At 47.7% G+C, this 15549-nt stretch overlaps 1 pseudogene; it reads left to right on the plus strand.

Moving 5' to 3' along the window:
- Positions 1 to 11953, plus strand: part of LOC119100502 (sodium-coupled monocarboxylate transporter 1-like) — a 23438-nt pseudogene extending 11485 nt beyond the window's left edge.
- The last annotated feature ends 3596 nt before the right edge of the window (positions 11954 to 15549 follow it).

Here is a 15549-nt window from a genome sequence, read left to right on the forward strand (position 1 = left end):
GGGTTTGAAAGTCGCGTCTGCGGATATTTTGCGTGCTGGGCTACTGGTGCAGACGTCGCTGTACATGGCCATCGTTCTGTACGCGCCAAGTCTAGCCCTGAGCTCTACAACCGGTCTGAGCCTGGAGACCAGCATTCATCTGCACGGCAGTGGTGGCGACACTGAATGCCACTATGGTTGAGCAAGGCGCATTGCCACTATTTATCTCCACTCATGCATAGAGATGCACGCCTGCTGCATGCTGACGACATGAATGCTGCTGCTGTTGACGAAAGCTTGAGGCGTGTCCCGACTAGACATTGATGATACTTGACATATATAGGGGAAGGAAAGCACGATGCACACGTTTCGATGTGCCTATTGAACTTTCTTCTAAAAAAAACCTTCGGCTAGTTTAGCTTCTTCCCTATAGACAGAAGTCATGTTGCCCATTGTTCCACAACAGGACACGCAGCTTTTTGTGTGGTTAGGGTGACAAATATGGAAAACGTGACAAAATTGGTGGCTTAAGCCTACAGTCGGTCGATCAGGCGCCATTGCTCAATGTTTGACCCTGAGGGATTTAAGAAGGGAGACGCCACGCATGAACACTGGCTGACCGTCACTGGATGGAAGTCATCGAGGAGAGCAGAAATCCACAAGCATTGCCGTGCTAAAAGATGATGAATGTTCCCTTCACAGGGGGGCCTGAAAGGCGTGGTCTGGGCCAACGTACTACAGTCGGCTGTCATGGGAGCCGGCATGGTGGCCATCGTTGTCCAAGGCTCAATCAACGTGGGCGGTTTCAGGAATATCTTCTCCATCAACGCAGAGCACGGCAGGATGAGTGTATTCAACTTCAATATGAGTCCCTGGCAGAGGTAAACACCGGTCCTCATCATGTGCATAGTTCGCGCTTTTTAGTAGGTATAGCCTTTAATCTAATCTACAGCATACAATCATAGAGTAAACAGGACAATAACAAGAACAAATAAAACTAGAATAAACTGTAATGATCTCATATAAGATACATATAGCATGTTGTCATATAACTATTTCTCAGTCTGGTGCGTAGAAAAATGCGTCAATGTCTCCGCCATGCTGCATCCGTTTCAGGCACAACTTTTGGAATCTGATTTTCGGCACGATGTTCATGTGGACTGGGCTTTTGGCCGTGAACCAAAGCTCGGTACAGCGCTACATCAGCCTACCGACATTGAAGGCGGCCAGAACGTGAGTTAGATTTGTAAGTTATTAAGTGCGTTTGTGAGGAAATTATGCGAATTATAATAGCCTTATTGCTCGTTGAAAAAACAGGGAAATTGAGACATAGATGTAGTAAAATTTCCGCAACATACCTTTATCGAAACGAATAGCAGAAGTAAATTCAAAATTGCTTGTCAAGGATCCAACTCGATTTTTAATTTTTTTTTTTAAACAGCAAGCCACAGTTTTTACAGGTCACTAACATTCAGAGCACTAAACAAGGAGCAGTTGACAGCCATTACTACGATATATTGCACATCCAGCTGAGAAACAGAATGCGCGAAAAATAAGTGCACATGCAAACGAATTCAAGTAAACAGGTATCGTGCATCACGCCTCATTCAAACATGCACGCGAGTTCAAGTAAAGAGGCATCATAGGTCACGCATCAACTATGCATGCAAACGATTTCAATTAAGCAGGCATCTCGCATCACGCGTTGGACATCCATTACACATGTAAATGATTTTGTGCTAGTATGCATCACACATCAAGGCACATATCACGTTCGCATGATCGGCCATGATGAGTTATGGTTTGCGTTAGGTCGCCTTCGATTTATGAAAATGGATCCACTTATTTTCCTGGCTGGGTGGTCCTGTGCGTTCTAGATCACTTTGAACTCTAAACGGGGCATCGGGTCCAAACCTCCCTGGATTTCAGCCTGAGCGTGTTTTGCCAAAAATGTTCACAGAAAAGGGTATTCCCTGTTTTTTACGTGATATGAGCCTATATGGATGATGTGAGGGGGCTTAAAATCATTTACATGCATAATTGATGCCCAACGCGTGATGCGCGAGGCCCGTTTAATTGAAATCGTTTGCATGTATCATTGATGCATGAGGTGTGTTGCATGTTTACTTGAGCTTGCTTGCATGTTTGAATGAAGAGTGATGTGTGATGCCTGTGAGCTTTAATTCGTTTTCATGTACACATGTTTTCCTTACAATCCTGCAGTTCCTACATTTTAAACATTTGGTGGCATGGAAAGCACGTGGTATGTTTGACCACTGGAGCGCTTTGTTCGGTGCATCACTGTTGGTCTGGAGTATATTTTATTCCCTTCTTAGACCCATGTACGATGTTGCGAATCTGTATGCTCGTGGGACAATACCTGAAGGTGAATGCAAGTGAAGCGATGTGGATGTCCTATTGTTCAAACAGCTTACAAGATCAATAATGCCCAGTGCATGTCAGATCAGTTTGAATCCGTATTACTTCGAGTACTGCCCAGAACCCAGACATCGAGACTGTGTGGTCGGCGGCACGAGATCCGGGTGGTATTGCGTTGGAAGCGTCTTCTGTCCGCGCTTGCTGCGCTACAGAATTACAACTAAAACAATTTAAACTGCGCCTCCGTGAGCACCTTATCCGTCTTTGTGAAAGAACTCATCCTCACTTTTTTCAAGATAAGGCGTTCATTACAACGACAAACACAACACATTCAACATGGCGTTCAGTCTCCCACGTACGTATGTGAGTGTGTGCGTGCGTGCGTGCGTGCGTGCGTGTGTGTGTGTGTTTTGTTTGTTCTTTTTTACCTGTGTTTGCTGACATGGTACTCGACAGCGAAAAAGCCATCTGAGGATTGTGCCAAAGTACCATACAAGTTATGCGTTGGATCTCCCCATCCCTATTTAAATACTTCTAAACTGTTTTTAAATCGACGCACGTTCGGCTCTTTCTGGAACTCTATTTTCAAATACGTCAGCAAGCAAGAAAACTCAGGTCTAGTCCCACATTTGAGCCCGGTTACCTACGGTTCTTACTAAGGCTGTAATCAATATCTTAAGTCAGTTTATCTGTTGTAGACAAAACCCAGGCCATACTGATAACGGAAATATTTATCTCTATTCACGAGCAAGCTTTGTTTGAATATCGTTATGAAATTGTTACACAACTACGCAGTGCCAAAACCAACGCATTATCGTTTCTGCCTCGCAAGAACAGAACGTGCAGGAACTGATATCGGATGGTACTACGGTATGAACAACGTATTTTTGTGATTAAGCAAATAGCGATTCCATAAAGAAGATATCTCCAACATGCCGCCTCCGTGGTCTTGGGGAAAGATGCTGGACTCGTAATCCAGCGGCACTGGGTACGGGTCCCAGAGTGGGCGCATTGTTTGACCCGACTGAAATGGAAAGGCCAGCTGGCAACTGGCCAACGAGGTTCAACCCAGACCCGAGGCGGCCGTGTCGCTGCATTGTGCGGCACGTAAAACCCTCCGAGTTCCTGTCTGGCCAAAGGGCGGAGGCAAAATTAGCTGTTAGACTGGACGGCACGCTTGGATGGTGGGTTCGGGGTACACGCAGCAAGCTACGATTAGCAGGCACTCTGAATCCGAAGTCACCCATACAAACCATTCGGAATATACAAAATTTAATGTTTTTTTTCTAAAAAAGGTATGTCTTTAGCATTGAAGAAGCAAACAATTTGTAGCAATAAAGGCTGAAATTTCTGTCATACATGAACACATTCAGTCTGTGTCAAACATCTGGCCGTACGAATGGGATTTTCGCCGCTGGGCTTTTCATCTGCCCGGGAAGGCCTCGAGGCAGCGCTTCTTAGCATAGGAATAATAAATGTACGGTGCCGTCTTATTACCTCTATTCGAGAAAGCATGTTTCCATTGTACCAGTTAAACAAATTATCCATAACCCGTGGCTCTCGTTTAACCCATTCTTTAACACAAGATGCTACATGCGTAGCATGGCTGGAAAACCATACGGCTTCACTAAACACATGCTCAGGTAATGGTTTATATATTACATTCTATCGAATAAGCGGTTGAAAAACATCTGCTCAGAAAAATGCTAATCTGGGCTTTGATTAGTCTCGGTTTTGATGTCCCACACATGATAAGTTTTTTTAAAAAATATCTGATAGTTCAAGCCTTGCTACTTTCATCCAACCATCCGAAGATTTCGTTACGCGTCTGACCTGCGAGAGCTTGAAACCGTACACGAAAGCAGTTATATCAACCATTCGGCAGACCGTCGGCACCATATTGTTGAATAATCTTTGACCTTTGGATTTGGCATGGTTTATCGTTCCAGATACACTGATAAAGAAGCTTCTTTCAGCCTTCTTAACATAATCAGCCGGTGGGCTCGGGAGAGCAATAAATATATGAACCAGCTTCGAGAGTAAACGCGATTTGCTAATGGCTATTCTACCAAAAGATGTAACATCTGTCGGTTCCATTATGAACTTATCATTCTAGTCTACTGCATTTTTTGCCCAGGCTCATTTCTGTGGTGTGGTTAGTGCAGGTATACGTGATGTCAAAAATCTTTATTTCAGCTACCCATTTGAAAATGAAAGCGGTTCGGCACTCATCAATGTTTAAAGAACCAGCTGACAAACAGGGCATTCTTTCCACAGGCAGGCTCAAGCCTAAAAGTTTTAAAAATTCGGGAAGTTTAGTAACAGTTGCTCTAATAGCGTTACCTGAACTGTCTAAGAACAGCATTGTATGATCGGCACCCTTACTGTGGGAATTTCCAGCCCTGACACAATCAGCACTCCGGTCATTTGTTCTGACTTATTGATCGTTAGATCATACAAGCACTGACATATTGAATACGTAATCTGAAGCTGGATCATCTGCCTAATCACTCTGTGCAAATATATATCACCACCTAAGGTACCGTTCGGTAGCACACGCGAGTAGTTTGCATCATTTAGGTGCAACGTTTGAACCAACTTGACAAAATTAGCACCAAAATTAAGCTGTGCTAGTGCCACACGCAAAAATAACCTAGAAATAGTCTCCATCATCACAGTCTCGATTAAAACGAAACAGTCTCAATCACTGACCACCAGTACCCGCATACCCCGACCTTTGTTTCAGCGCCTGCCTGCTGAATGCGCCGGCCATCATCCTGTACAACTCCCTGGCCTGCCTGTGCGGTCTGGCCATCTTCGCGACGTACGCCGACTGTGACCCGCTCCGGATGGGCCTTATCGAGAGGAAGGACCAGGTGCGGCGCCCCTCTTGAACTGTGAGAGAAAGGGGCATGGCCGCTTCCTCCGTGTTCCAGTGGCCTGTTCGAGGCGTGAACAGCGGTGCCCCCCAAAAAAGGATGAAAAAATAATGTTCATAATGCAAACCCCCAAAGATATATTTTGTACGAAAACGAGCAGGCTTGAAAATGTTGAGGTGCTTATGGTATCAATTGCCTGCTCATTCACGCACACTCTTGTGAGTCGCGTCCTTTGTGACCGCATGAACCGCAGGTAATGCAACATCATGTGGCAAATGCAGGGCTAGTTTACAGTTGATAAACCCACATAACATCGCATTACATTCATGCCCACCACAATAACTACATTTATAGTGCACCCTACCGTGGAGTTGGTAACAGCCGCAGTTGCAATGTCCAAATGACATTTTGTTCTTCATAACTACAAAGAGCACACTGTTCCTGTTCTAGCTCGTGCCCTACTTCGTGCTGGACCAGATGTCGTACCTCATGGGCCTGCCGGGCCTCTTTGTCGCCTGCATCATATCTGGAGCGCTCAGTGTCATCTCCTCGGGCCTCAACTCGCTGGCAGCCATCACCTGGCAGGATTTCCTCTACCACGCGAACTACTTCCAGAAAATGTCTCCAGCGACACAGTGCCGGATAACCAGAATGATCAGTAAGCTCTGGATGTGAAAGCACCTTTCTAAGCTATGCATTTTGACCTGTGTCGACAGGCAGGCAATTCATTTTGGAGGCATTCCCCGGTTCGAAAGTTAGCGATTTTCTGCCTGCGATTTCAGTGTTCGGTGATACGAGACAAATAAGCTCGTGCATGTTCCGCAATGTTTTCCAATAGGTGTGTGCTTTCAACGTTAGTCGCAACACGTTAAATATCTTCAATAAGCGTTCAACACGTGTTGTACTTGTACTGAAGTGGCATTGCACCGCCTCCTGTGTGATGGGGCGTGGAATCAACAGAACAACCCCAACGCCGCCACTTCGTTACAGGTTTGCTGTATGGCTGCCTGACGCTGGCGATAGGTTTCCTGGCCAGCCAGCTCGGGGGAGTGCTGCAGGCCTCGCTGGCCGTCACTGGGGCCGTTAGTGGACCAATTTTGGGCGTCTTCACGCTGGGAATCCTGGTACCTTTTGCGAACGCCAAGGTATGTCTGGTGGACAAGAATGAACAATGAACCTTGGCAGCATGCCTTTCCCTTACCCTGCCGTTCAGCAGCCAGCCTGTCCCTGATTTTCAGTTCACCTGTCGACATTTCCTTTTTCGGAGCACTCAGATTAATGAGCGTTCAACGAGTGGCAAGCTCACTTAACAATACTCCCTTTACCCTCCGGGCATGATATACACGTTTTAGAAACACCCCAGACCTGTGTAGGGCATGAACTTGAGCTCTTTGTCTGCTTCAACGCCTCAGCCTTGAGATCGACCGGCATGGGCACAAGAGGAGTTCCCAGTGAGAATCGAACGGCTGTCGTGGGTGACTGTTTAGAGGATATGGCACAGGGATAAACAGTTTTCCATTGCACACTGGCGGCGGAACAGAAGGGCAAGGCCGAGCGCACAGGCCTCGTGGGATGGAACACGGCCCTAACGGTCTGCACTAACCTTGTGGGATGGAGCACGGCCCTGACGGTCTGCACTAACCTTGTGGGATGGAGCACGGCCCTGACGGTCTGCACTAACCTTGTGGGATGGAGCACGGCCCTGACGGTCTGCACTAACCTTGTGGGATGGAGCACGGCCCTGACGGTCTGCACTAACCTTGTGGGATGGAGCACGGCCCTGACGGTCTGCACTAACCTTGTGGGATGGAGCATGGCCCTGACGGTCTGCACTAACCTTGTGGGATGGAGCACGGCCCTGACGGTCTGCACTAATCTTGCGGTTCGTCATTGCACGCTTGTGGTCAATCCGATTCAGGATCAGCATCGATCGATGACTCGCGCAAGATGCTGGCCGATTCTCGCTTCGGGGTTTTATGACTGCGTTTTCTACTGAGGCCATTTTGCGCTGATTGAGCTTGCTTCGAAGCAATGCACATTACACGACTTAAGAGACGAAATTAGATCGACTCTTCCCAGGTGGTCCGGCGCTGGGTAGACGCAAGTAACATTTTTGCTGGCTCTCCTCACAACAAAATGATAGCAGTAAGTGGCCTACAAGAATTCACCATACCCTGTAATAACCATAAACAACAAGCGCCGATGAGAAACACATTGCCGACAGCACCATCAAATTTGAAAAAAGTTATCCAAAATTCAGGATAGAGCAGTTACACATTACCATCCAACTGACGTCAGCCAGATCACCAGCCAACGCAATACTGCAGCTCTCTGCATGACAGTGCTCAATCGATTCTGGGAGAGGCTAACCCGAAACGGTATCGACGATGTCCGCCTCCACTGGCTTCAGGGAAACTACGCGTCTCCCACACATCTCAGCTCGCTCTGGGATGGCTTCACGACTCCTTCGGGGTCGTGTGATCTGCACGGATGCGGCGGAGGACGACTCCCTGGCCTGCGCGCTCCCCGGATCTGACGCCCTTTCCTCTGGGGAGGTCTGAAGGATGCGGTAGAGGACGACTCCCTGGCCTGCGCGCTCCCCGGATCTGACGCCCTTTCCTCTGGGGATGTCTGAAAGACCCAAGTGTGCCAGGAGTCACCTATCAGTATTACATGCCTGGAAATCCGGCGGTGTGCAAATCCAATCCAGCTTGACACGTGCGTTCGAGCCTTGAGACAGGCCCAGCAGCGGGCACCCTTCAGAGCCGCCATTTTCTTCAAAGTCGTGACTGACTCACGTATCCGTGAGCTGTATGTGATGATGATAGTTACCCAACATAATAACTGAAAACACCATAAAAGGTTGTGACGTAAGGTTGCCTACCAAAAAATATGCTTTAAAGAATGAGCCAGTTGTGCTCGGGAGACAGGACACATCCATGGCGTGACTTGATCAAGCGTGAAAACGTCTTATTTTGGGGGATGGCTAATTTAAAGCTCTGTCGCTTATTCTCCACTTTTTAAAACTATACAAGTAAAGAAAAACGTTTAAATGGGCTAATGCTGTGCATATCTTGGGTTACCTCCAATATATATCATGAGGTCGACGTATAGATAATGACCGCAGCGTACTCGCGGTCAGACGAGGTGTTGCAGGACGCGGGTAAGGTGAGGGCCCAGGAAAAGACGGCGGACAAAATCCCCCGTATTTTGGAAAGGTTCACGTGGGCAAGCTCAAGTCTCCATGGAGATAATTTCGCCTATTGTATATTGAAAGCCCTCTGAATCTTGGGTGGCGAGAAACGTAGAAAGCTTGACTACGGTTTCTTGCGAAGCGGTTATGGTGTCCCGAGGTCCCAGAGCCGCTACTTCTTCCACCATGAAAGACACTACAAGTGTGTGTGTGATCTTCGACAGGGTGCTGTCGCCGGGCTCGTGACGGCTATGGCACTAAGCATCTGGGTAGTGATGGGCGCGTACGTGTCTGGAAAACACCCCGAGCCTCTGCCCACCTCTGTCACCGGATGCGACAACCAATCTGACGCCACTAATGCCGTCAACCACGCCATCCGCAGCCAACACCAGTTCCGTGCCACTGGAGCGACTGGACGATGGGTAAGTATGGAGGAGCACAGTCTGGCCTGAAACAGGCGTTACATCGGTTGTGACTGGGCTACGTCTGGGATCGAGCTACCCCGACCTCACTCTACGCATCCAGAGCCTTCTGTGGTTTCCGTTGTGTTGCTTTTTTGTTTGTGAAAACATTTGTCCGAGATACGTTTGAATATTTTTCTTCAAAGGAAGCGTTTCACAGTTGAACGCATTTAGGCAAGCGTCAGATATGATGAAACAGGCTCGCTTGTAACCATGGTACACTCTTTAAGTGGAAAACTGCTCTAGGAGGCACAATTCTATGTCAAGCATATATGCTTCTCAACCCGTCATAGTTGATTACACCATCGTACCTTGCACAACATTAGTTAAGAGCCAATTGACGGCCGTCCATATCTGGAAATCACGCCCACGAACGCCAGATACGAACGCCTTGACAATTATATTCTTCTTGGCCTTGATCCCCGCATGGCTTATGAATTGGCAGGATTTGAATGACGTTATTATGGCGTTTTAATGATGATGATTATGACTCTTTTTAAGTAAGGTACGCAGTTGACATGTTTGGGCTTGTTCAAGTCACTTACTCAGCGCATGTTTGCGAAGACAGTAATATAAAAAACAACTAATAAACCGTTTCTCGATATAAGAGGCTTTTTTAAGATGAGAGGCATTTGCCTTAGCGACTGCTCACTAATTGTCTCGTCCTTCGGTTTCAGGTTTATAGACCAATACGTGTACGGTATTTCATACCAGCTGTACAATCTTCTCGGCTGCCTGATGTGCGTCATTGTAGGCTCTGTTGTCAGTCTGCTTACAGGTCAGTTCTAGCCACGACACAAACCACTTCGTGCTGCGAGACAGAGGATGCGAAGGAAAATTAAATCATTCGGTTTCTGTTGCATAGTGGCATTTAGTGTGTTTAAATTATCATCCGTTAACTATTTAGTTTTCTTTCATTAAGGTCAGGGAGTGGCCCAAAGCATGCTTTAGACAAATATATGACACTATGTTGTTTATATGACACATATGACAATACATGACGCTATGCGATATTGTTTTGAATTTTAGGTTCGGTGACGGTTGGCGATAGCTTTTAGGGACAAAGTTGGGGTCTGATATTGCAAGCATTTCAACTTCATGGAAAATGAAGTACACCAATATCATAATAAGCTAGAGCAGTCCGCTTCCAAATTAAGTGGTTCAAATTTGGGTAAATAAAAGCCACAAATGATGCCATTGCTGCCTGACAGTAAACCAGTCACTTGCCGTTAATGCCTTCTTGTGGTGTCGTCAGGCGGCGATATTGAGGAACTTTATTCAGCATGCAGTATGCATCTAGGAATTTAATATGAATGTTCGTCCCCCTGCAAAAGCACTGTTAAAGAAATGCACCACATGTCGCCCAACTCTTGAAATTCATTGGCGCATACCAGCGAAGTGTAGAAACCACGCTAAGATGGACGAACACAATGCAGACTAGATTTGAACTAAATTTACCCATGCGCGGTGATTCGCGTAAATGGCCATTTTTCGGGTTTTAGCCCTCAGAGGCTCTCGGTTAGCCGGCCCTCGCAGACAAATGAGATTTCACGCTTGGTCGGGCTTGTTTGCAACTGCCTGCTGCCGCGCCGGCAAGGGTTTGCAGCGACGTCTCCGCGGCTGCCTTCATTTTCGTGCCGTGGAAGTCTCCATTTAAACCCCTGGTTTCAACAAATTTGACCCAGTGTGTACAACTGCGTGACTGGGCTGTGCGAATGGACTGGACTGCGTGACTGGACTGTGGGAATGGACGGTGTGAATGACTGGGTGAACTGTGCGTTATTGCCCTACAAAAAGCACGATTCTTTCAGTAGACTGAAAGCTCAAAGCAACTCCACAGTCTGTGTTTCTTAAGGATGATACCTACCCGGTTGATTCACGGACCTTGAGCTGGGAAGAACGAATCATAACTGCCCCACCAGTCAAATGTACTTGAGACAACATGAAGCTGACAGAAATGGTCATTTTTATATGCCTGAAATTGAACAAACAAGCAAAGAAGAATGCAGTCGTTGAGATATTCGTGACAACCGCACAGAATGACCAGAATATTTTTGAGTGTACTATGACATTCAGCTTGGCTCAGTCACACAGCGATGTTTTGTTCAGTCTCCCGCACATTTGTACCAATATTCATGCTACTTGTTGTATTGGTGCATTGAATTCTGTTGCCGTGTTAATACGTTGGGAAGACGGGGAGTTAAGTGGTGCCACTGTTCTGTAGTGGTACGGATATTCAGTTCCTGGTGTCGAGACTAACACCGATCCTTGATTTCAGGATGCAACCGACAGGGCGTGAGCAAAACGCTGGTCAATTCTCTGACCTACACACTGCTGAACAGATTTAATCATCGCCAAACTGCCTGCTGCCCAGCCGGACGTGACGGCTCGTCTGAGCCCCAGGACATTGCAGAGAGCATCACGTTCCTGAAGCCCCCGCACAGGAAGCCTGAGCCGACTGTGCGCCGCCGGTCGGCAGCACTCGTCTATGATGGCTGTTGACACGGTCAGCCGCTCGGCAGGGAGGCTAGTTCCTGTGCCCGGCTCGTCAGGGACTTACGACCCAAGCTCACCACACTGAAGTGGCGTCACAGATACTCGCCAATGAAGAGCGCCCTTAATTCCAAATGTGTACACCAGTAAAACCAACTGATTCAATCTCATGGAGGCATGTAACGCGCAGGAATGACGCACTTGAATCTCATTTCAAGGATCAATTATTGGCAAGTTACGTATAGAGGCATTGTCGATCACACTATGCACATGCGATCGAAACCTGACCATCTTCCGGGCATACGAGTGAATCGACCGCTGCCATGCCTTGTTACGTCAACAGCGACGATTTACTTGTAACAAACCCACCCAATGCGCTCTCCGCCAAGTAGGGAGTGGGCATGGGTCGTGACGTCATATGTAAGGAACGGCGTTTACTCCTATGTGGGGGATGGGCTTCCATTGGCTAGCGAGACTCAGGGCAGCAGTGAGGCCGACTTAAGGCTGACGGCGGCGACATGCTCGCGGTGACCCAGGCGTTGCGGCAAGGCTTCGGGCTGAGCCGGGGAATGAGGAAAGGGAGGGGGGGGGGGGGGGGTAGTGTCCTCACCAGATTAGTATCGATTTAGAAGCCTATGAACCTGAAGCAGTTCTGATGGGCCCGATTGGGGAGATGGTTTGGAGGAGTTTAGCTACTGTGGGTGAACTATTCCACTCGTCCAGGAATCGTCCCTTTGACTCTGGGGTAAAGTCCGGAAGGTGAAGTATGGTAGTTTTCGTCATGCTGGGCGCACTTGATGGTGGTCTTTTGCTTCGATGCCCATCAGCTCTCTATATTCAGAGCAGTACAACCGTCAAACGTTTGTTTGTTGCGCGTGAAGAAACAGGTAGTTCGATTCATCCCTCCGTCCAGCCGGGGTTAGACTGTGTGACCCATGCTTGGCTGGGCTGATGGGGAAGAGCCACACTAAAACATGAAGTCTTCCCTATGAGCTGTCGACTGCGGAAGGCCTCTCATCATAGCCACATTCGTGAGACAAGACGGAGTACAAAAACACAAGAGAACGTTTTAACGCATATCGTATACTCCATGTGATATGTATGGCATATTGTATGCTAGTTATTGTACTTGCCGATGGATGCACTGGCACCATTGGCAGTGCCTTGTCCGTCGTAATGCACATGAGTACGATAGAAGGGTGGCGGGAAGGCTTAGGCGGGATAAGGGTATGATGGGGCTAGGAACAGGATGCAGCGCTCTACAGGAAAGGCTCGGGAAAGGTGTGGGGTTAGGATAAGAGTAGATAGGTGAATGGATGGGTGGATGGATAAGGATGGGGTAGGGATCAGGTGTTCGTCGGTAGATATGGCGGCATGCGTAACTGATCAAGTGATATGTTTTAGGATGATGGTAGGTGGCAGTCGGCGATGCCGTAAAAAAACCGCAAAATTAATGGTAGCGACTCTCTGTGCATCGTTTCGTTGAAGCTTGTTCCCTGCGCTCCTTTTGCTGCATGCGGCAACTTAATGTAGCGAAATGGAGATTAACATTAACTTAACATTGGCGAAATGGAGCGAAGAGTCAGGGCGAGTTCTAATGACCACTTCAGAGGTGCTAATAATGAAACAAAGAACACCCCATTTCATTTTCCACATAGGACAGATAGCACCTGCCTTACATACGCCATTATTATAAACACCACACAGAATGCCATTGCTCGACTGAGTTATTTGAGGAGCTTGCAAAATCCGGAATCTTTTATAAACTTTTTGGAGGATCTAGAGAAATCTGGTATCTTTGTGCGGAATACAAAGTACATGTCTGGCTACTATCAGGCCATGTAAGGGCCCCACAATGGCGGAAACGATCATGCCAGCCCAATATTGAGTGCATAAACTATCTCGGTACAATTTTGCTGGTGCACCGCCAACCACAAGCAGTAGGCTGTGCTCCTTTGCCTAGAAATCCATAGCTACATTTTCTTAAATTTGAGCAGCCATTTTCCACCACGAACCGTTCTTCAATCACGGAGAACAAGCTGTTACAGGTCGGGTGTGTTTTTTGGTACATTCCTCTGGCCTCTATTTACTATACACAAGCCTGCGATGCGCACCGGCAGAGGACCGTCGGTCACATAGTGAACGGAAGTGACACGACCGGGTAAATTGAACTTCCGTCGCAGGTAGACGCAGAGTAACGCGCATGGTTTCATGGTGGATAAGATTTCATTTCGCATCCTGATTTCACCCTGCATTGATGACATGTGTTATCGAGGTAGGAAGCTCGTGAGTGGATCAATGTTTTGATCGCAAAAAGTACGTGTCATATGTAATTTATACCCATCACACACGCAATAAACACACAATGCCGTGACCAGAGGCGATGGCTTATGGCGCTGCAACTGTGTGATGGATTCCAGATCGTCAGAACACCACCAATAATAAACCAAAACGAACCAATTAATAGACGCGCGATAGTCACTGAGTCCAAACGAAATTCCCTACGCGCCAACTGTTGGTTTTTACCGATGTTGTGACTGCCAGCAACTGCAGTGAAGCCGTGAGTACATATTTCCGTCACCTGTGTGTATAAATCCCAACCGTAAGCGCTGGCTGAGAAGGCAAAGACGTCACGACGAGCACGGGCCACGTGGCGCAGCAGGCACACACAGAACCCATCCATGGCAGTGCAATCCATCATCTTATCGGATCCGCGGCACCACGCGGGGGTGCACAGTGTGCGCGGCGTCAGGCCTCGGCTGCTTACACTAGCCAGCTGGCTGCGACCGGAGCTGGACCGAGCGAAAGCCAGGCCCAGCAGGCGTCTTAGCCCCCACGGGGTACCCATTCACTGGCCACGTCGTATGAAGGTGAGGTGACCAACGGGTCCCAACCACGGCGTTCAAACAAGCTTGAACGTCGCTTGACTATTCGTAAGGAAGGCTACAGCATCGGAATTCTTAATGAGGGTTTTCCTGACCAGTTAGGCGCGCTAGAAACTTGACATATTTGTGGATATTAGCATTAAGCAATCAATCATATTGATATCGGCATTTACCGATAATCGAAATGCAACACTGTTTGAGACCATTGGTTGTCTCAAAGCATTTGTGCCTGATCAAATGTGGTGTTTGGTTAATTACAGGAAGCTGTGAAGGCCTCGCTAACTTATATTGTATTCTACCTTTTGCCGTTAGTTTTCTTTTTATACTGTCGTATTTCCAATACGGTTTGGCCTGAACATGGGTCGCATGTGACAAGGCCCATGCCGCATAGGCCAAGGCCCATTCTATAATGGGTCGTATGGGAACACGCGGTAGTAGAACTAACCCTTGTTATGACGTCACTTTTGTCCACAGCGTTCTAGCCGAGGAAATTCGAGTAAACTAGCCATATGTGTGTTGTTAGAGATTTATAGAAGCATAAACCTCATCTTGGAATCAAGGTACTTTTTCGTATTATTAAGTAAAGGTTAATTACATTACAATCTACTTCGGTATGACTTTCTAAGTTTTGTATGTTTAATAACCAATTAATCCGCGCATTATTGCCGCATTAGCCATATGCATTTATGTTCTTTTTCACTACATCGGGTTACCAAAATGCCATGAAGATCTAGGAATCCCCCAGCAATCACGATGTCACAAATAATCATTCCGGTCACGAATGTCGAGTATTTTTGGACGCAGCGGAGATCAAAGCTGTCCAGCGGTGGGCGCATTCTGCAGCGGTCTTTAGTTACGCGCCGCCCGTCGCCGAGTACAAATCAGAGATCGAAGCTCTCCAGCGGTGGGCGCATTCTGCAGCGGTCTTCAATTACGCACCGTCCGTCGCCGAGTACAAATCAGAGATCGAAGCTCTACAGCGGTGGGCGCATTCTGCAGCGGTCTTCAGTCACGCGCCGCCCGTCGCCGAGTTAGGTCTCAGGGCGATAGGTGGCGTCGCGCTCAGAAAAAGTACGGTGCCGGCCGACCGGTCGCCCGAATATTGATGTAGCAGCGTAACTAGTTGCTCAAACAATGGGGCGACTGAGGCGACTGAGGCCGACGTCTGAAAGGAGTCAGCCTGCCGGTGGCAAGTTAAGTGCACATCAGGGAAAGTGTTCCCCAAGTTTGCAAAACTGTCCCTATGTAACTCCGCAACGTGGTTATCCAAAATATTGTGA

The sequence above is a fragment of the Pollicipes pollicipes genome, unplaced genomic scaffold, assembly GCF_011947565.3.
Source record: "Pollicipes pollicipes isolate AB1234 unplaced genomic scaffold, Ppol_2.1 Scaffold_4881;HRSCAF=5763_pilon_pilon_pilon, whole genome shotgun sequence".
Classification (NCBI taxonomy): domain Eukaryota; kingdom Metazoa; phylum Arthropoda; class Thecostraca; order Pollicipedomorpha; family Pollicipedidae; genus Pollicipes; species Pollicipes pollicipes.